Here is a 22258-nt window from a genome sequence, read left to right as displayed (position 1 = left end):
GACGCTGCGGCAGACCCCGCCCCCCGCCTTCAGGGTGCCGGGAGGGGGCGGCACCGCTCTGCACGGCTACTGGGGACTTGTGGTGACGAGACTGAGGGGGAAACCCGCGGCCGGGCTCCGACTCAGCGTCCAAGGATGGCGTCTCCTAGAGCGGCTGGTGCCTCTGCGTGGACAGTAGAAGCTCCTACTCAGGTGGCCTTCGCACCTGTCGTAGCCATCTGGCCCTGGGAAGGGGGCTTCAGTGTTTGCTCCGAGTTTGTGAGGCGCAAATTATTCCCAGGGCTTCCTTACTCCGTTATTGAATTTCTGCCACTCACTCAGTGTCAAATTGGTTGACAGAAGAGCCCGCCAATCTCGTTTTCTTCCAGATCTGCCCAATTGACTGACGTAGAAATTTTTCAAGATAACGTTTCCTTCCTGAGGAGGCATCCGGTTGTGAGCTCCAGTGGCGGTGACTGCTTTGAATTTGGCTTCTTCGGACGGCAGCCGGGTGAATAAGTTTCCACAATGGGAAAGTCCCTGAGAAATAAGATTTAAGGAACAGGAAAAGGCACCTATGTCCGCAATTACCTTACCTGAAATTGCCAATTTAAGGTAATGAAGTAGATTCCGAAAAGAAACGAAAGGAAGAGACAGAGGGAGAAAAATCTGGAAAAGAGGGAAGTTAAGCCTACAGGTACGGGAAGATTGATTCGTTAAAATTTGTTGAACTTTTACTTTGTTCTCAGCTCTGAGCCAGTTCTACTCCGCTACCCCATGGGGTATATTGAAAAGGAATAGCCACTATCTCCTAAGGGGAGCTTGAAGACCCAGGGAGACAAAACGTGCAATGTTAATGTGTCAATGGAGCACAATATCTTGATAAAATTGTTCACATTTTTAATCAACAGTACCACTTGGGGAAATATCTTTCAGTGATACGACCTGAAAACAAAAATGAGCGCACAAAGGTATTCATAGCATATTATCCAAACAACAAAAATTTGAAGGGAAAAAAATTTCTAACCAAAGGGAAATGGCTAATTAACGTTTGGCATATTGGCCTTGGGAATTCTTATACAGATAACAAAATGTCAATAGTCTTATCAATTAATACTTGAAAAAAATATCAAATATGTACATGAAGGTTCAACTGCTTAAAATGTAATTATGTACATAAAGGTTAAAGATAAGGAATGAATTTGTATAGTTTAATATGCCTTTCATTCTTTTTTTCTATGTACTTAAGTGCATAATAATTATTTCCAGTTCAATTCTGTCCCGTGCATTCCTCCTACTCAAAACACAGACTGCTGCCTTGTAATCTTCCCTAACACCTTAATTTCTAAGATGCACTGAATTTACTACTTGAGAGCATCTCTTAAGAGAAAATATTTCTTCCAATTAAGTATATCTGGCATACGGTATAGATTTTCCTGTGGTTCCTAGAAAGCAAAATATAACAAAGGTCAAAATCCTTGCTCATGTTTTAATACCATAAAACCCTTCTGGAAGGTCCTTTGGCAAACGCTATCAAGAGTGCCACCTCCGATCTAGTAATTCTACTTTTGGAAATACAAGGAGTTTTTACCTGAGACTTGGGCAACTTAGAAGGCTGTTCATCTCAGTGTTATTTAGAATAGTGAAAATCAGAAACACACTAACCGTTCAGCACTATTGGAATGGTTAGGTACATCTGGTACATTCACAGGACAGAATAGTCAGCGAAAAGATCTTATTTTCAAAATGTAAGAAATGAAGGAATAAAGGTCAAGCCAACTGTGCCTGCCATTCTGATTCCTCTGAGAGTTTCCTTCCTCTTAAATTATCTCATGGTACTACATGACCCCTTCTCCCTCTGTGCAACAGTTTGTTGGACTGGGATGAGCACCAGACCCAAGGGCAATAGATCCATAGGAAGTTTGTTAAAGCTCTGTCCAAACACTGTGCCAGGACAGAGAGGGGTTGAGGTGGATTGAATAATGGTTTCAAGGCAGTAGTTAAGCAGTGGATACCAGACAGCAAGAGCCACAAGGGAGGAGCAGCCATGAAGAATGAGAGGATATGGGGAGTAGCAGCTGAGTTTAAGAGTTCTTAAGATTCTAAGTAGAACTGCTTGGATTCCAGGAGCCTCTAAAATAACTGTATAAAAGTAAAAACTAAAAGCAGGATGCAAAGATATATGTATTATATTTTTAAATATGTGTAAATTATTCACATTAAACATTTGAAAGGAATAGATCAACATTTTAATGGTGGTGAGGTTACAAGTGATTTTTATTTTTCTAAAATTTCTACAATGATTATAAGTTAAAAAAAAAACTTAATGAATTAAATCCAGTGAAGACCATCAGTAGTGAAAAATTTTAATCAGTATATAAGTTGCATGTGGTCAAAGTGACTAGCAGACAGATTTCAGAGAAAGATCATAAATGGCTTTAAAGAAAAGGTGGCAGGTACTCTGGGTCTTTTAAGGAGTAAAATGATCTGAATAAATGAGGAGGTGAAATAGGAAGAAGACAAAGCAAAGGCAAGCTGAGTAAGGCATAGGTGGAGGGTACTGAAAAGGGCATCCTCAAATTGTTTTGGATCTAAAGATGTAAGCTAGTAAGAGGTGCTAGGTAGAAAGGGGGAGCTGGAGATAAATTATCTGGAGATTATTGTTAATTGGGTTAATAATTAAATGGTAGTATTGGAAGAGTTTGTAGCATAACCTTTTCTTTATTGTTATTACCTTTTCTTTATTGTTATTACTGTTTATTCAACTTTGAAAAGTTCCTCAGCTAGCATTTTATTCCAGTCTGAACAACCTAAGCCAAAATTATAGCATGTCTAGCTTGTTTCCTGAGCTTCAGGACCTCTCTATTACAATCTCATTTCTACTTAGCTGTCAAAAAATCCTTCTTCTCATGTAATTTCCCTCTTTGTTTTTTGCCCACCACATCATATCAAAGCTTTTTATGTAACAACAACAACAAAAAGTCTCCGTCCCTTCCCACCTTCCTCAGCTGACTTCCCCAGACTTACCTATTGCATCCTCAAAATCAGTCCTTCCCCAAAGTGGTGTTTTGACTGCTGGGAAGTCAGTCTCCTTAGGTTTTCCTGCACTTCAGGCACTTCCCACCTTTAAATCAGGATGGATGTTTATCTCCTAAGTAGAAGGCCCTCCAAGGTTCACTACAGCAAATCATTTCAGTCAATCTCTTTAAGAACTGGCCTAAACTTTCATCTCCTGGAAACTGCTTTCCTAGTAACAACTGGGCATCCAGACCCCCATCCCCCACCTCCACTAGTATATTATGCAGTCACAGCTTTTGTTCTGAGTTCCGAGCATGGTTCTCTCTCTTTGTATTGTAACCTCTTTAGGGGCAAGGATTTGTATACCTCTCTTAGTACAGTCCCGGCCAAAAATACTCTTAACAAGTTTAATGAATTAACAAAATTAGAAGTTCCCTAGCATAATATGGGATTGTGGAAACGATGTGTAGGAGTTTCTCTTGTTTCTGCAGTCCCCATATAGGGAGAAATGGCAGTTTGCCCTTTTCCCAAGGTAAGCAGACAGTTTTCTAAACAAGATTAAAATTTAACGACCCTAATACTCAATTCTTAGGTCATATACAACTTCTTCTGAAGTGGCAACAACACAAACTGGTTTTGTTTCTAAACCCTGAGAAGAGAGTGTAAATGAATTAAAAGAAGACAAAACACCGTAAATTTTGTAAACTTCTAAGGTTTAAGCTCTAAGCTGCTTTTTATGCTTTTGCGTTGATTTTTTAGAATTTTCTAGTCTAGTCTTTCATGAATCTGAGAAATAACTTAGGAATCCTACTTGCAGGCAAATGAATTTATGAACTTGTTCACTTTGAAGAAACTATTTCCAAAGATTTTCAGAGTTTTGCACACTGAAAGTGCCTATCTAGTAACTTTTAAGTTATTAAAGTTATAAAGTTATGACGAATATTTTTTGAGCACCTATGTGCCTGGCACCATGCTAGGCACTGAAATGTCCATAGCCTTCATTTAAACGTTACAAGTAGATGAAGGATTGAGTGGAGGTAGTAGTTATAGAGAGAATGCTAAAGAACACAGACCTAAAGTTTGACTAGCGTGTAGCAACACAGTGCAGTTGAATTTTTTTATTAAATGAGTGACCCAAAGAATCTTAAATTTGTGACAAATATGTAAGAAGTTGAGAGAGTGGTATTGAAAATAGAACAGCAGATGGCAAATTTTGGCCTTAGTAAATAAATAGGAATGAGAACAGAAATGACTTTAGAACTAGCCTTTTTTTTTTTTTTTTTTTAATTCTAGGAAAGGATAGGGTAGTGGCAGGTAGGGGAGGTGGTGGCAAGTTGAAAAGTGGATGGTACCACAGCTGATTTAATTTGAAAGGACCATTAAGTGTTTATTGAGGTCTAAGGGGAAACTTGTATCTTGGAGGTGAATTTCCAACATAGGAAACTGAATCTGAGCCCGGGTTTTGGCTTTAACGAAAGCAAAATTGTGAAGCTAGTCAGTTTGTCTCTCTTTTGACATCCTCACCACCTCCACCCTACTCAGGTTTTTCAGGGATCCTCAGGCTGATTGTGCCCAGGGCTTTAGCTCAGTCTATCAAGACCTTTCTCTCTTTCTTCCCATCAAAACTTTTCCTATTTTGTTCTAAGACTGTTGTTACCCTAACCTTCTGTTTTTCTAAGGAGCCCAATTGTCATTTAGTAAAATTTGATCCACTTGTAAATTATTAGTGTCTAGTAATGTTTTTTGCATTTCTCTCTATTTAAATCTATGTTCTAATGGAACTTCTTGTGGACACTAGAGTACAGAATTTCTAAAATGAAATTTTAAGCGTTGTAGCAGATTAGTGGGATAAACATTTTCTTAAGCCAAAACACCTTTCCAAAGATAAACTATGGGCGTATGGGCGTGTGTGTGTGTGTGTATAAAGCTGACCCTTGAAAAACATGGAGATTAGAAATGGCGATCCCTCTCCCCAGTCAAAAATCTAAGTATAACTTTAAAGTAGGTGCTCCATATCCTGCAGTTCCTCTATATCTGTGGATTCAACCAACCAAGGATCCTGTAGAACTGTGGTACTTCTTTATTGAAAAAAAATCCATGTCTAAGTGGACCATGTAGTTCAAAGGTCAATACGTATGTACATATACATACATAACTATATAACATGTTTATCCAGTTACAATCACAATGTATGAGTTTATCTAGTTATTTTTACTTCTTTAAATATGTTGCATGTTTTATCTCAACCTCCTCTATAAAGTCAGGAAAATAATATCTGTCCTGTCTTCCTTACAAGGATGTTTTAAATATCAAGTGAAGTTTAGCATGTGTAAACCCTTCCTTAAGTGTAAAGAAAAAAGTAAATATATTTATCATTATTATTTCTCTTAGGACTATTACCACCCTGCAAATTACCTTGAGGTCAAAGAATTGACTTTTTTTCATATTATAATCCTTTAAATTGAGTTTTACTTCTGTCCTAAAGTAATAGTTGGAGGATAAATACTGTAAAGTTTCCAATTAATTGCAGTACTCTGAGAAACATAAAGAACAAAGTTTTAGTCTCCCTTTCTCATAGCAGGGGAGAAAATCTGAAAAAGCAGAGAGAGAAAGGAAAGGAAAAATATTAGGGGTGGAAATTTTAACTTTTACAGCTTTACTAAACCATGCCAAAAGATCCTAGTAATCTTTTATGAGGGAAAATAAGCTGTGGGTGGAATTCTCTAAACGAACTTTTCTCATTATACCTATACAAATTCTGTTTTGAGGTTCCAACACACTATTCTGTCTAATTTAGGCAGTGAGATTTAAATACATTTTTTCACAAGCAGACAAATTGAGAGGGCAAAAAAAGGTTTTAATAACTATTCCTCAAAAGTAATCACTTCCATGGTATCTGTAAGGTAATGGTAAAGAGGAAAGGCTGGTTGTAAGACTTGTTTCCTTAGATAAAATATTATGTCATTCACCTTTGTATTCTTTCCCATATCCTCACCATCCTGCTATCTGACACATGTTAGATATACACTTAATATGCTGAAATGAATTGCCTGTGAAATCAGGTATGCTCTACAGTAATGAAATTAGGCAGAGGTTGATGACCGTTTGCCAAGCATTTTATAGTGGGTCACATCAAGGCTTCCTGCATCATGGTGTGATAGAGAATGCTGACCATGGGGCATGGGTTCAGACCCAGGCTTTATCATGTATTAGTTGTGTAATTATGGGTAAGTCACTTTTATGTGCCTTGGTTTGTGAATGAGATTGCATACCCAGTCATCTACTCAAGCACACTGTAATCCTCCCCTCTCTTCCCTACATCATCAATTTTCCTCTTTGCTGGATTATTACCAGTACCATAGAAACATGCTGTTATTTCTCCTGTCTTAAAAATAGCTTCTCTTAACTCCAGCAACTACTGCTCCATTCCTCTATTCTCTTAATAGCAAAAGGTCCTTTCTTCCCATTATCTTTTAAACTTATTCCAATCAGGCTCTCATCTCCATCATTTCTTAGAAGCAACTCTTGGTCAGCTTCCTGGTAACAGCAACTTCCACATTTGTTAAATACAGTGGTCAATTCTTAGCTTTCATTATAAGGAGCATTGACACAATGGATCACTTCCTCTTCCTGGAAATATTTCCTTCCCTTTGCCTCCCAAGAATTTGAACTCTCCTGGTTTTTCTCCTCCCTCACTGGTTTTTCCTTTTCAGGTTCCTTTGCTGAATCCTTTTCTTTTCCCCACCTTTTACATTGGAGAACATCAAGGCTTGTTTCTTTGTCCTTATCTCTTAGTGGTTTCATCTATGCTCTTGGTTTTAAATACCATCTAAATGAAGATAATTCTCAAATTTTATCTCCAACCCAGGCTTCTCCCCTTAACTTCTGACTTATAGATTTAATTGCCTATTCAACATCTCCACTTGGATGTCAAATAGATAGCTATACTTAACATCTGCAAAACTGAACTCAGATTCTTCAAATCTGCTCTATTCTTCCTCATTTCAGTAAAAAGCATTGTTATCCTTTAGTTGCACAGGCCAAAAATGTTTGCATCTTCCTTGGCACCATATATCTTTACTACCCACATTTCACATCAAGGAGTCTCTCCTAGTTTCGAATTATACAGAGACTCCATTTCTCAATACCTCCGCTACTCTAACCATGGACCAAGCTGCAGTCATCTCTTGCCTGGGTTATTGTAATAGCATTCTAACTAGTCTCCCTGCTTCCACTCTTGCTACCCTACAGTCTTTTCTCATCATAACAGCCAGAATGCCTTCCCGTTGCTCTCAGAGTAAAAGCTAAAGTCTTTACAAAGACCTTTAAGGTCTTAAAAGGTCTGGCCCTGCCCCTTCTCCCTTGTCTTTCTTCATCTCTTATAATTTTTCTCATCGTAGTGATCTTTCTGCTGTACTTTCTGTGTACTTTCTCTGTAAGTGCCTGCCCCTGGACTTTTGTACAGACTGTTCCCTCTGATTAGATCACTGTTAACCCAGATAGAGTTTTTCAAATAACACCTATCTTGACAATGCTATTTAAAATTGCAACCCTCCCCATCACTTCCTGTTACCCTTATTTATTTATTTTTCCATAGTATTTTGTACTTTCTAAATTACTACATCATTCTATATTATGTTCTAAATAACTATATAATTTGTTTATTTATATGTATCTTCTCCCTTCTACTGGAATGTAAACTATATGAGATCGGCAACTTTTATCTGTCTTGAATTTTCAGTCCCTCAAACACTATTTGGCACATGTTAGGCAATTTGTATTTTGTTGAAGGAAGGAAGGAATTGAATGTAAACAAGAAAAATGATGTCTTAGTTTCAACTTCCTGTGAACTGTGGTAAGGATCTAATGAGAGAATGGATGCGACAGCCCTTGGTAAATCATGGAACAACAATCAAGTTAAGATATTACTGTTGGTAGAATGTCTTGTAGTCTGCCTTGCAGCCTTTTTGAACTTTTGCTATATGTGATCATTGAGTAAAGATAGATAACTGGTCTTATGTGATCATACCACCATTCAGTCAGCCTCTTGAGATTAAACATTTTTCCATAAGTTCATTTGACTATCAGTGTTCATTTTTATTTCCTTTTAATTCTTAGTACAACTCTTTGCTCATGCTCTAGCATAATGCTACTTTAATTTTGTGGTACATCTGTTTCTGCATATCCTTTGTGTATGTGTGTCCTGCTGGCCATCTTGTGTGCATGTGTGTGCACACATGTGAGTACGTGTGCATGCTGCGTGTGCTGTGCTCTCCAGCCTGGCTCTCTGAGCCATCATCACTCAGATCAATAACAAGGAGGTTGTTTTTATGAGGGTCTAAGAACAGTCAGAAGCTTCAGACAAGCCAGATAATTGGTGTTGGGGGCAGGGAGGAACCAGAGATGGACATTGTAGATAGATTGACAGATATGAAATTTCTTTTTTTACTTGTTTTCTGTTCTTTTTGAGAGACTTGAAAATTGCAGCCTGGCGGCAGCTTGTTCCACCTAAACCTCTTGCTAGTCTCACTACTATCAGCCAGGTAAAGGAGCCTTCACAGAGAGGCAGGGAAATGCATTGGAAAGCATCTTTCCCAGAGCATTTTGGAAAATTGAGCTTTTACTTTGTTTTTAGCTCTCAGAAGAAAATACAGAGATTATACTGTTACCCCAGATTATGGGGTTTGGGCTGAAAAATGTTTCCCCAAGTGACTGGATAATTGTCACATTAAAAAGATTTAACCTAAGAATCTCTTTTTAGTTCTGTCAACCAAAGAGCAGAAGTACTTGATGGAACACTGACCTGGAGTTCAGTGGATGGAGCACTTTCTCCAGGGGGTTTGCTTACCTGAAATATCTTATTACCAGCTTGTTTTTGTAAGGCTGTGCTTCTGCTGGATGTGATAGCTGCCTCCAGGACTGATTTAGCCAGTTTGGCTGGTTGGACAGGCAACTCCTCTGTGTCTCCCCACTTTAGTGTTTTCCCCCCAGAAACTATACTCTCTCAAAGAGGACTGCCTTCTCAGACGCAGTTGTTTTTTTTATGTCTTTCTGTCTCACCTCTAATATTCTAACATAAATCTAAAAGATTTTGTTAGAGTATCATGAAATATTATTGTGCCAAAACTCCATAGTTAGGTACGATCCAGGAAGGGCTTTCAAGGTGTGAATTAGAATACAATTTCAATGGATTTGGATTTAAAACAGACCTTAATTCAGATCTTTTTTTCACCTGCAAAATAGGTGATCTCACAGAGTTGTTTTGAGGAATGAATGGGGTAATATATGAAAAAAAAATAGACATAACCAATTATTTAGGCACATGATAAGTGGCAGGTGGTTGCTGATGGTAGGGATAGTGCCCCATTATTATGGTGACATATTTTATTGCTGAAAATAGCAATAGCTATAGTAAGAGGGAACTAGAATTTAAAGTACTAGATTGGATGATAGCAGTTGAAGATCCCTAACTCTGCCAACCACCGTGCCTTATTATAGAATAGGGAACAATCAATTTCTTGACTATCCAGATTGAAGTTATGTTTGTCATACATCTAATGTGAGGATAAATGAGTAATTATATCTTTGAAGCCTTATGTAATTTATACAGTTAAAACATGTTGAAGGAAACTGTCACAGGAGGAAAAGCCATCTCTAAACATCACTCTCCACAGCCATCAGGGAAGGAATTCTGCAGGGCCTGACTGAGTCTGGAATTTGGGTATTGGAGAGAAAGGGAAGAATGAAGTTCTGAACTATATAACCAGAGGCGCTTAAGGAAAGATATGTATTTGAAAGTGAGAAAATTCACATTAAGAAGCCAAGGATCACAGGGCCATGTACTTACTAAGTAGATAGCAAATTCCTGAAGAAAAAAGATAGTGAAGAATAGGAAAAGGAAAATATGGTTTTCAAGGTGGTATCTGGAAATAGCTCACCTATGACACTGAAGGAAGTGCAAAATAATCTCGCAGTCTAGATTCCAAACTCTAGTCCTCATTCTATCAAACTGGGTACATACGATCCCCAACTAGGTAAAAGTGTGCAAGGAAAAGGAAAAATAGAAGACACACAAATATTAAATAGCCTTTTCTCTAATTGGTAGGATCAGGGGTTTTTTAATGTTCTTTTAAAATTCTTTGTAGTCATTTCTACATTTTACAATAAGCATATGTTATTTCTATAGTAAAAATTTCATTTTTAAGTACTTCAAAAGGTCTACAATCAAAACCTGTCACCCATCCAGATGAAGCCATTGTGTTAATAGTTGCTGTTATTTTGTAAGCACTCACATGCATGGGGACTGTGCAAGCAGCTTTATTAGTATTTTGTCTTTTAATCCTCACAGTAAGTCCATGAAGTATAGTGTTATTCCCATTTAGAGATGAAACCACTGGGGTACAGAGATCAAGTAACTTATTTTAGGTCATGTAGCTAACTGATGGCAACACCAGGAAGTCTGACTCCAGAGATTCCTAGGCACTTTTCTACTAAGTTACAATGTCCTGGTCTATACACACACTGAGACAAAGGAGGCTCTCTGCCTTGGGTCTACTTTACCTATACCACAGACAAGATCTGTTTGGTGGCCTCTAGCCTATTTTAAGTTTAAAAAACTTAACATAAATGGGCATTCAGATACTCTTATAAGAAATATTTTTGCTTTTCTTAGAATTCTTATGAAAAAGCAACTGTTTCATTAAGAAGATAAACTGGAGAACTGAATTCAAACATACGTAGAAAGTTTTGTTTTGACCAAACAATCTGAATAATACTGCAAAATTCATTTTTATGTTATAATGTAGCTTTTGCTTTTTAAGCCATTGTCTCCTAGAGCTAGGTTTTTAGTCCCTATGAGTGTTTTTAGGAATATTTGCAAAGAAGCAGGAAATGACATTTTTTTCTTCAGTTAGTGCAACCAGTGTCAGAAAGATGCTTACTGGGAAGTTAAGCAAGAGTAGTAATCTAGGTCAAGAGTGTAGCTTTGATGTAGTATTTCCCTCTATAACTTCTCTAGCAAAGAGTTTTTAGATTTGGAAAAGACTTTATAAAGTCCAGGCCAGTAGTTGATCTGGACATACTTGAGTCCCTTTCTCATTCCCCTCCCATCTTATTCTCCTTCCTAAAGTCCTACTACTGGTAACAAATAACTCAGTTTCCGGAAGCAGCCCTTCTGTCTTAGGACCACTGTGGGTAATTTTTCCTACTGTTGAGTGGGAATAAGCCTTCTGGTACCTTCTTTTTGTTCCTACAAGTGGTTGAAAGAGCAGTTTCAGTAGATCAGAACAAGTCTTAATCTATTTTTGTTTTTCATGATTCAGAAGAGAGCCCTCAATGTGCTTTACATCATTATTGTGAATAGTACTCTCTTTCTTTTTTATTTTAATTTTTTTTTTTTTTTTTTTGGGCAGGGGAGATATAATTAGGTTTATTTGTTTAGTTTTAGAGGAGGTACTGGGGATTGATCCCAGGACTTCATGCATGCTAAGCATGCGCTGTACCGCTTGAGCTATACCCTCCCCCGTGAATAGTACTTTCTATAGTATTTTTATTTTTCAAAGTGCTGTCTGAACAGTGCGTTGTATTTTTGTCTTACCCACTCGCCTGAGAGGAAGGCTGGGATAGTTTACACACACACATGTACACACACATGTACACATACACATACATACACACCCCCAGTCCTTACAAGGTAGATCTTATTATTTCCATTTTGCAGAGGAAGAAACTTGGTTAAATAACTTCAAATGGAGTATCTGTGATAAAGAGAAGATAAGATCACAGAACTTGTTTTGGAGCTAGAATCAGTCTTGCAGTCTTTTGGTTTTGTTTCTATTTGCTTGTGTATTCTACTGGATGCTATTGGCTTGAAAGTATGGCTCATTTTCCCAAAGGGCTTACAGACTGTGATGCCTGTTTAATCCTTTGATTTTTTTTTTTTTTAAATTTGTTAGCCTCTTTAGGACTATATGGATGGCAAATTGCTCTAAAACTTGATTATGCCTCCAGTTGGAAGTGATTCCACTCTAGGATTTCCAGTTTGCTTGCTTTTAAGACATAGTATAAACCCCAATTCTTCTCTTAAGCCTGACCAGTTCTGATGGAATCCAGTGCTAAAAATGAGAGAATATGATCATTTCCTCAAATTATTAGGTAGGGTAGTTAGGTACAAGGATACCTAACTCCATCCTCAGATGGACAGAATTTTGCTTGATATTGTTAATAAATCAAATTTAGTTGATGGGAATGGTCAGGAATAACAGTCAAAAACAAAAGCCTTTATTTTCTAATACATCCTAAACTCCAAACTCCATAGAGATAGTTTAACTACACATAAAGCCCAAATCTTCAAACCCTGAAGCAACAGAAATAAATCACAGTTCCCCGAATTTTCTTCCCCATCAGCGTCACCTGTCCACACTTGAGCCCTTTCTGAATTCTCAGACTTCTCACTGATGGCAGACTCTGGCTCTGCTTATCCAAAGCTTTCCATTTTGATCAGTTTAAATCCCTATGAGACAGCAGCCATCAGAAGACTTGGTATTGTGAGCCCACACTGGGCTGTGGGGGAGGGGTGAGATGGCCTGTGGGGACTTCCATCTCTAAGAGGCAGTCACTCAGCTTCAAACACATCTGCATCACACTGGGGGTTTCCACTCCTTTTTCTATGTCAATAATCCCCATTTGTCCCAAGGGCCTGGTGTTTCAGGTCCTGGTGAGCCATTCTCATTTATCTTCCTTTTGTTTCCAATCTGCATTCTGCCTTAATTATCAATAATTATCATTTATTTTGTACCTTTTAGTTGGTGGTGAATGCTAAGCCTTTACCAGCCATTGAGTTCTGTCATTCAGGCTCTTTCCAAAGAACAGGGCCTCAAACATCAGCTGCTTGATATGTCTCTGACTGGCTGAGGTAGGCAGAGAGGGGATTTCTCAATCCAGATTTCTCCTTGAATTTTCTTTGGTGTCAGGAAAGAGTGGAGGAAAAAAAGTTCTTTTACAGTGGTTCTGAATCTCTCTCTCTCATCTCTTAAATCTCTTTGAAGATCTTTCTGTCCTCAGAAAAATGCACACAGTTTTCGAGTTCATAGACCTTCCAGTACCTGTGAATGTACCATCTCCAAATTAGGTATCCTGCCTGCCCTAGTGTCTTTCTGGAGTCATATAGGTTCTGATCTAACATGAAGGAATAAGTAGTAAATGTGACTTCTGAGAAGCAATGAGCTGATTTTCTCTCACTTTTCCATAATTTCCGTGAGCATTTTCAGTATCACGTGTTTGAAATTCTGGGAGCACCATGTTCTATGGCATGGGAAAGACAGAATTTATTTCTAATTTTCTATTACACTTTTTTTTTTAAAAAAACTTCAACACCAACACTTATTTCATATCCTTTTTAGGAGAAATGAAACTCTGACATTCCTCATCCATTGCCTGTAGCATTAAGGTGACCTCTACTGGACTTTTATTGTAGTTTCTGGGAAATTCTGGAATAAGGAGCTGTCATTGCCAGTGGAGGGACCAACCACCGAAACTAGAGCAGATATTCAGCTACCAAGTACTTAAAGTTCAGTTGGACGTGCAGTCCTCTTCAAGGCCAGGGTTGGGGCAGGTGAGGGAGGATGAGGCAAGATTAATCACTGGTTAAAAAGGGGCTTCAAGAGTCCCCTGGAACTAATATTTCTCTAGAGAAAGACCGAAGATTAGGTTATGACCAATCCACTGGATTGATTTTAGAAAAAAGAAAAAAAAAAAAAAGGTTTTCTCTTTGAACTAATAAACTGAATGATTTGAACTCATGATGGATCTTGTAGGCAAAGCAAGGTAATAAGTATTCCACATTTTATGTTCTATTTTGAGTGCAGGGACATTTTGGTGGGAGGAAGAGAAGGAAACAAACATTTTAAAAGTCCCAGTTCATGGCTAAACAGTCTCTCAATCTCCCAGTCTCTGTCTATCTGTTTCTGTCTCTCTCCCCTCACCCTGTACTTTTATCCAGCCCTACTCAACAATCAGAACAAGGAAAGCTCCAGTCACAGTCAGTGCCCAGGATCCACTCTGGCCCCCTTTCTGGCTCTCGGTCATGTTTCCTGCTCACTGGACATTCTTGATCTTGGTTACCAGGATTGCTCCTTGGAACTCTTTAGGAGAGTTTACTTGGACTTACCTCTCAGGATATGCCCACTCCTGGATGCTTTGGGGATACGATGCCCCATCTCTGTCCATGAGGACCCAAACCCTAGCAGCAGATGGCCCACTCATGGTGGGGAACAGCTGGTTTGGACATTTGATTTGGGCCTTCTCTCTAATAATAATCCCTCCTGCCCTTGCCCCCTCTAACCTGGTATTTAGTCTTGGCTTGTGAGACTGTTTCTCAAGTCACCATCCCCGGCTTTGGCCCCATGTTTAACACCTAAAACTCATCTAACTCTGCAGGGCTCAGTCTTCTTTAGTTAGACCTAACCTTTCTGGAACCCTGCTATGATGGGATTTATATTGTGCCTTCAGGATAACATGATTGTAGATTAATAATGAGAATGTTTTCTCAAAGGAATAGAAAAACTCAATGTATAATGTTATTTTCTTGATAGCATTTAAAGATGCCATTAAAACAAGTTCTATCATACATTGAAATTTGAATGCCTGTTTTCTGAAGTTTAATACAAGAGCATAGAGATTTATTCTTAACATACAACAAAAACACTTGAAAACCCTAAAATATGAGTTAAAAAATAGCAGGAAACAGAAGTTATGTGTGAATTTCCTGTCATGCTAAATTATTATAAACATTTGCCTGTTTGGGTCAGAATTTTCTCATTTCTTGTCTTTCCAGCTGCAGCAAAAACCCTCCAGAGAACCATGTTTACAGCTGTAGTCATTCCGGATCTTAACAGTAAGAATCAGCGATCCTGTTCAGTGAGTAACAGTTCATATGGTGCTCATAACATGAACAGGCTCTGAAGCTGGTGGCCAAGAGGAGTTCAGAGGTTAGTGGTGTGAATGGTTTAATGAAAGATGACATGTCACAAAATCCTTCAAGTCCAGCTGGTGGTATAAGAAATCCAGCTGGGGAATTAAGCTAACCAGGAGTATGAAAACTGGGTTCATTTAGGTTTACCATGATTGAATGAAAGTATAGGGTTCTTTGTTCTAGCATGAAAGAAATTAATTTTTGTAGTAAATGAATCTACTTATAAAGTGAATTGAGGACTATTCTTTTGAGTGCCAAGGAAATTTTTAATTTCCCATCAAAAATGGAGAAAAGGTCTTAAGAGTGGAAAAGCAGTATTTATCCCCTTATATTAAAGGTTTGAAACACTTTTGACTTTTCCCAGGCAAGCACTTTCCTTAGTGCATTTTGCCATAAGAGGGTGCTCTGGGATAATACTTTTCAGCAAAGCCGCTGTCTCTTCTACTTGGCTACCTGAAAAAAAGCAAATATATAGGCTTGTTAATTCTACTCATTCAGATACACTAACCTTCCAGAGGTGTCAATTTAAGTTAAAAAGATGGGGAAAAAATAGTGAAAACTATTTAAAATGTAAATAACCAGTGTCTGACTCATAAGGAAAAGACAAACATTGGAGAATAGTTTGTGTAGACTCTTATTTTCATTTTTAAGAAATAAGAATCATAATAAGCCAAAGTTGCACCCAAATTCTGCCGGATGGGGAATGAAAGTCATATTTTTAGGGATTAGCGTTTGCTCTTTTAGTTTAGTTCTTTTTGTGACATTACTTTCAGTCTTTGGCCAATGCTGTGGGAATACATTGTAGTTGACACTGCTTTCTTACAAAGTTCTGTCAGTGTTTCTGTAATTAACCTATCCTTAGGGCAGGAGGTTAGGAACAGAGAATTCCACAGTAGTTTCACTGTCACCTCTGCCACATTTATTGGTCAGTTCTTAGGTTCTACTCTTGCCTCCCTAAGTGTAGGGAAGAAACTCAATTCTGTTTTTACAGTTCGGAAGGGAGAATGAGAGGCAATCACTGTAGCTATTCTAGGCACAGAATGCTGTGAAGGACAGCTAACTAGTCAAGGTCACCAACAGGACTTTTAGAGAGATGGCTACAACATCTAGTGGCCAGATCAGAGAATTCTCATTGTTTTGGTCAAAAGAACTCACTGGGTTCTACCACATGGTGTCTGAAGATGTTGGCTTCTTTCTGCCTGGATAGCAAATGGCCCTGGTATATAGTAGAGTGATAGGGAGAAATATTATACTTTTGCTAATGAAAAAATAGTTCTCTCTATATATTCTCTAAACTCATTTCCTTAGGCATAACTAGGTGAGGCTTATTTAATCATCTCTATGACCATTTAACTCTCTACACACAAAAAGGAAATTTGGCTAAGTATTTATATAGTATAACTTGGGAGATTTTGAGAATAATGTCTAGTTACTGTCCTCTTTATGCATGGCATTGATTAAAAAAATATCCATATCAAGATCTATATTTTATTTTATTTTTTAACACCCTTATTGTAGTATAATTCCTGCACAATAAACTATACAATAACATCTATATTTTAAAAATACATTTTAAAAAAGTATGTGTTAAGTTCTGCTTCCCAGAATCAGTTACATTTATTTATTTTTTTTAGAGATAATATAGAGAAAAGAGAAAAAGAAATTTCCAGGTAAAAGCAAATGTATATAAGCTTTTTTCCCCTTAATTTTAAGATTTAAAATAGTATTTTCCTTGTTCTTTCTACTTGTGGGAAATCTCTGCCCCTTCAAAATTTTCTTAGATTCTTGATTATAGTAGAATATCTCAAGGAAAGGACTTTCTTTAAGAGTCTAATATTAAAAACCCTAAGAGGTTATCAAATGACCAAGAGCTAAAACAGAAAGAAAGGAAATGTTCTCTAAGATTTTTTTGTCACTGCCTTCCCATCTATAAATTTAAAAATTTTAAGATTTAGAGTAAGCCATACTCCACGTATCTGATAGTTGTCTCAGACATTTTGTGGGCTGATAAAGCACCAGAAGGGGGATGTGCAATCACTATGCTGGCCCTGACCTGCACACATATTTTTTTTCCATTAATCTTTTGCACAGAACAGATGCTCTGGGTGCAGCTTTAGGCTAGAAGAATGTCCAAAATATGTGGCTGTGAATTTGGCTAAAGAGTTAATTGAATGAGGAGCACAGATACCAGCCTGGTAACAGGTCACATTTTAATGAGAAATGCACATTCAGCATGGCATTGTGTTTTTGAGAGAGGTGATTCCCAGTCACGGAGAATATAAGGGAGAAACAGGCATTCATGTGGGACTGCTTTAAAACAGAGTTCTTGTATATCCTGGCTGGTGGGGCAGAACTCACTAGTAACCCTTGGGAAATGAGATAATGGAATTTTGCTAGGAATAATTGAGTTTTTTAAATCATCAGTCATAATTCCTTAAAAAGAAAAAACCCTCTACAATTGAATAAAGACTTCAAAATTATAACTGGCTATGCTAGAAAAAAAATCTTTCTAATGTCCCATTCACATGCTGAGAGCTGTGAATAAACAGAGAAACAGAATTTTCCTTATTCCACTTAAAAAAAAAGATTAGTTAAGAAAACAAAGTGACCAAAGAATATCTACCTTTACATGTTAAAGGGTGAAATATAAAAGTCTCTTAGATACATGTTATACTAGAAGTGATTCTATTTTCTCTCAAAAACTCTGTGTGTGTGTGTGTGTTTTGAACCATTTGGGATAATTTCTAAGTACATAAACAACATAATTGACGTTATTTTTTAAGAATGAGAGAACTATAGAAATACTAGACTCAATCACTTTTTAAATAGGAATAGAGTTCTATTTGATAGTGTTAACAAATAAACATTCAATTTTATGTCATTATTAAGGCTAGTCGTAGATGACATGCAAAAATAGCAGTGGAAAGTGGCTTTTAAAAAAGTAAATACACTAATGAAGGTATTATATCTGAGGTAAGGAAGGTGACAGTATTTTCTACTTTCTGTTGGTCAATTTTATAATTCAGAATATCAGCCCCTTATTTCACAAGAGCTAGGATGATGAGAGGACATGAAATTAGGACATCAAGGAAGAATGAAAGAATCTTAGTGTTGTTTAGTCTGAAGAAGGCAAAACTAGAAAAGTCAAGAGGAGGAAGAAGGATCGGGCTTCTTCTCGAAGGGCCCTCCAAGTTCAATTTTGTTCAGTAAATGGAAAAAATAAGGATTGGTCAAATTTTGATTCAATATATGTATTTTTGAAGTATAGTCAGTTTACAATGTTGTGTCAGTTTCTGGTGTACAGCATAATAGTTCAGTCACACATATACCTCAAGGGTTAAATGACATTAAACAAGTCACAAAAATTACTAAACATAAAGGGAAAAATTGACTACAGTAAAATTATGTCAAAAGACAACATAAAAAAACAGAAAAGACTAGACACAGAATGGAAGAAAACTTTTGCAAAAGAAAGAAAGAAAGAAGACAACCCGATAGAAAAAGAGCAAAACATGTGAAGGGCATTGCACTGTTTCACAATAAAGGATATCCAGATGGTTGATAAAATTTATGAAAAAGGTGCTCAACTTCATTTCATAGCCTCAGGGCTATGTAGATTAGTGGGATGCCTTTACACACACACCAGACTTGCAAAAATTAGTACGTTTGACAATATCAAGGGTTGGCCTGGATAAAGAGCAGCTGGATCTCTCATAGACTTATAGTGGCAGTGTAAATTGGCAAACTGCTTCTTTGTAAATTAGTTTGCATTATCAAGTTAAGTTGATGGTACTCATATCCTATGACATAACAATTCTACTCCTAGGAATATATTGTGAGCTTATGTTTTTGAGAGTGGATCTAAGAGAAGAGCTATCTATAAATAAGGTATTATCTAGAGTTATCAGATTGATATTTAGAAATATTTTAGAAGATAAATTCATATTCAAGTCTAATTTAGTATGGGCTTATATTTATGATTCATTTATTACCTGAATTCTTATGAGGGTTGGTGATTGGTACAATTGTAAAATAGGTCAAAAAATTATTTTTGGCTTTCTGGCCCTCTCCTCTCTTGATTTTATCTCCTTGCCCAAATCCTGCATCTCATTTCTAAATTATTTAACAAAGACGATAGCTGCTCTCTTGGCTTAAGGGATTAACTCTCCCAGGAATTTGTATTTTAAGAGATTTTTTTTTTTTAGAAGACTGAAAGGATTTAAAGACTCCAATAAAATCTCAGATAATGGAATTTAAGCTATGTTTTAAAAATGTGGAGCAATTTTTCACAAGCTAGTTCACTTGTAAGGTTTTGTGAGTAACAATCAGCCTCTGCTTGCAGAAGGCCCACCAAAGAAGAAACCCTGTCTAGCTTGGAGTTTGGTTTCTTTTGAAATTGACAAAGATTTAAAGCACCTTGCTTGAAGTTTTTGCTGTGTGAGAGGTGAAATCTCTACTAACTCAATGAATTGTAAATAGAGATACACTTTTTAGTTGTCCATGTATGAGATGGCTATTTTCAGTTCAGTCAAATGAAATATAACCAGCTGCTAAAATATGAAACTTAAAGTATGAAGTATAAAATTTGAAGTATGAAGTCCTTCATAAAAGAAACTGAAAAAATCATAGTCTTGGCTAGAATGGAGTGAGTTTCTTTGACTTATAAAGTATAAATTGTTAAGATCACTAGTTTGGCAAAGGTAGAAAAGATGTGTTATTATGCATAAAACTTCTGTTGAAGTTGCAGTGCATTTAAAAAAATAATTATCCTTAAGATTGGATCATCTCCTTGGATGGAAACAATCATTAGAGAATACTAAATACCTAACTGATCAAGTAGGTAATTTGTGGAGCTGTGCTTGCAGCTAACAGAAGAATTTTAAATAAGTTGGACTTTATTCTAACGGTTATTCAAAATTCATTACATGACAGTAATTGGTAATCCACTTCAAAATTGTTGGTGAAAATAATTGCTCCTACATTGGTTTAAGTCTTAGCTCAATAATATAAACAAGTGATAAAATACGTACAGTTGACCCTTGAACAACACAGTTTTGAACTTCGTGGGTCCACTTACACATGGATTTTTTTCAACAACTAAATATTACAGTACTTCGCAATCTGAGGTTGGTTGAATCCACAGATGTAGAACTGCAGATACAGAGGAATGTTGGATACTGAGGGCTATTAGTTATATGTAGCTTTTCTACTGCACAGAGTGTCAGCACCCCTAACCAATGGGTTGTTCAAGTGTTAATGTAGATTCACACACACACACACACACACACACACACACACACACACTCTTTCTCTCTTGAATTTCATTAGTTCCTTTTCTGAGTGGTAAAGGATACCTGTAATAGATTTCAAAATTGTTGTTTGAATATTTTGATGCATTTTTGTTTGTTTCAGAGTTGCCACAGTTAATATTTTATTTTCTATTCCTATTATCTAACTTTTATGGATATTAATGAGCTAGAGTTATAGTATGAATGATGAATGTTAAAGGATTCCCATTCCTACTACTTTATCTTCCTTCTCTCAGCCTATGCATATGGCCTCATGGGGATTTCCCTTTAATCAGTTGACAGGGAAAGAGAAATCTCAGGCCTGGTTTATAGATGATTCTGAACAATATGCAGGTGCCACTTAAAAATGGACAGCTACAGTACTATAGCCCCTATTGGGACATCCCTGAAGGATAATGATGGAAGGAAATTCTCCCAGTGGACAGAATATTAAGCGGCACACCTGCTTGTTCATTTTTCTTGGAAGGAAAAATGGCCAGATGTATGATTATGCACTATTCATGGGCTGTGGCCAATGGCTTGATGGGATGGTCAGAGACTTGGAAGGACCACGATTAGAAAAATGATGACAAAGAAATTTGGGGAATAAGTATGTGGATAGACTTCTCTGAATGATTGAAAAAGTATGATGTTATTTGGTCTTATGTGGCCGTTTAGCAAAGTATGTCCTCAGTAGAGGAGGTTTTTAATAATCAAGTAGATAGAATGACCCATTCTGTGGAGACCAGTCAGCCTCTTTCCCCAGCCACCTTTGTCATTGCCCAATGGGCTCATGAACAAAGTGGCCATAGTGGCAGGGATGGAGGTTATGCTTGGACTCAGTGACATAGACTTGTACTCAGCACAGCTGATCTGGCTATGGCCACTGCAGAGTGCTCAATCTGATAATAGTAGAGACCTACACTGAGTCCCTGATATGGCATCATTCCCTGGGGGGATCAGCCAACTACCTGCTGGCAGATTAATTATACTGGACCACTTCCATCATGGAAGGGGCAGTAATTTGCACTTAGTGGAATAGACATGCTGGGTTTGGATTTGCCTTCCTTGCATGCAATGCGTCAGCCAAAAATATCGTTCATAGACTTATAGAATACTTTATCCACTGTCACGGTATTCCACACAGCATTGCTTCTGATCAAGGAACTCAATTTACAACAGATGGAGTGTGACAATGGGCCATGCTTGTGGAATTCACTGGTTTTATCATGTTTCCCATCATCCTGAAGCAGCTGGCTTCATAGAATGGTGGAATGGCCTTTTGAAGGCTCAGTTATTGTGCTAACTAGGTGGCAATATCTTGTAGGACTAGGACAGGGTTATCCAGTAGCCTCTATATGCTCTGTACATTCTGCTGTTCTCCCATAGCCAAGATTCATGGGGTGGAAATGAGAGTGACACCGTTTGCTAGTTCCCGTAGTGAGCCATTAGCAAAATTTTTTCTTCCTGTCCTTGTGACCTCATATTCTGCTGGCCTAAAGGTCTTAGTTTTAAATGGAAGAATGCCTTTACCAGGAGACACAACAATGAATCCATTGAATTGAAAGTTAAGACTGCAACCTAGCCTGTTTGGGCTCCTCATGCCTCTAAACAGGCAAAGAAAGGAGTTACTGTACTGACTGGGAGATTGATCTTGATGACCAAAGGGAAATTGGACCACTACTTCACAATGGAGGTAAGGAAGGGTATGTGTGGAATACAGGAGATCTCTTAGAGTGTCTCTTATTTTACCATGTCCTGAGATCAAAGTTGATGGAAAAGTACAAAAACCCAATTCAGGCAGGACTAGTAATGACCCAGACCCTTTAGGAATGGGTTTGAGTTATTCATCTGGTAAAGAACCATGGCCAGCTGAAGTACTTGCAGAATACAAAGGAAATACAGAATAGGGAGTCGAAGAATGTGTTATAAATACCAACTCTGACCACACAGCATAACAAGAACTGTGATTGTTACGAGTATTTCTTCCTTATTTTTAGGA

At 37.5% G+C, this 22258-nt stretch overlaps 1 long non-coding RNA gene across 1 annotated transcript in view; it reads left to right on the top strand.

Annotated features, from left to right (window-relative positions):
* The first annotated feature begins 62 nt into the window (after positions 1–62).
* The window catches only part of LOC105075012 (uncharacterized), a 165447-nt gene continuing 143251 nt past the window's right edge, over positions 63–22258 (top strand). The window contains exons 1-2 of the long non-coding RNA XR_835834.3: positions 63–676; positions 14831–14984. This is a non-coding gene — a long non-coding RNA (uncharacterized LOC105075012). The remainder of the gene's footprint in view (positions 677–14830; positions 14985–22258) is intronic.

The sequence above is a fragment of the Camelus bactrianus genome, chromosome 12 (assembly GCF_048773025.1).
Source record: "Camelus bactrianus isolate YW-2024 breed Bactrian camel chromosome 12, ASM4877302v1, whole genome shotgun sequence".
In the NCBI taxonomy this organism is placed as follows: domain Eukaryota; kingdom Metazoa; phylum Chordata; class Mammalia; order Artiodactyla; family Camelidae; genus Camelus; species Camelus bactrianus.
Note: the sequence above shows the minus strand (reverse complement) of the source record. Positions and strands in the feature narration are given on the sequence as shown.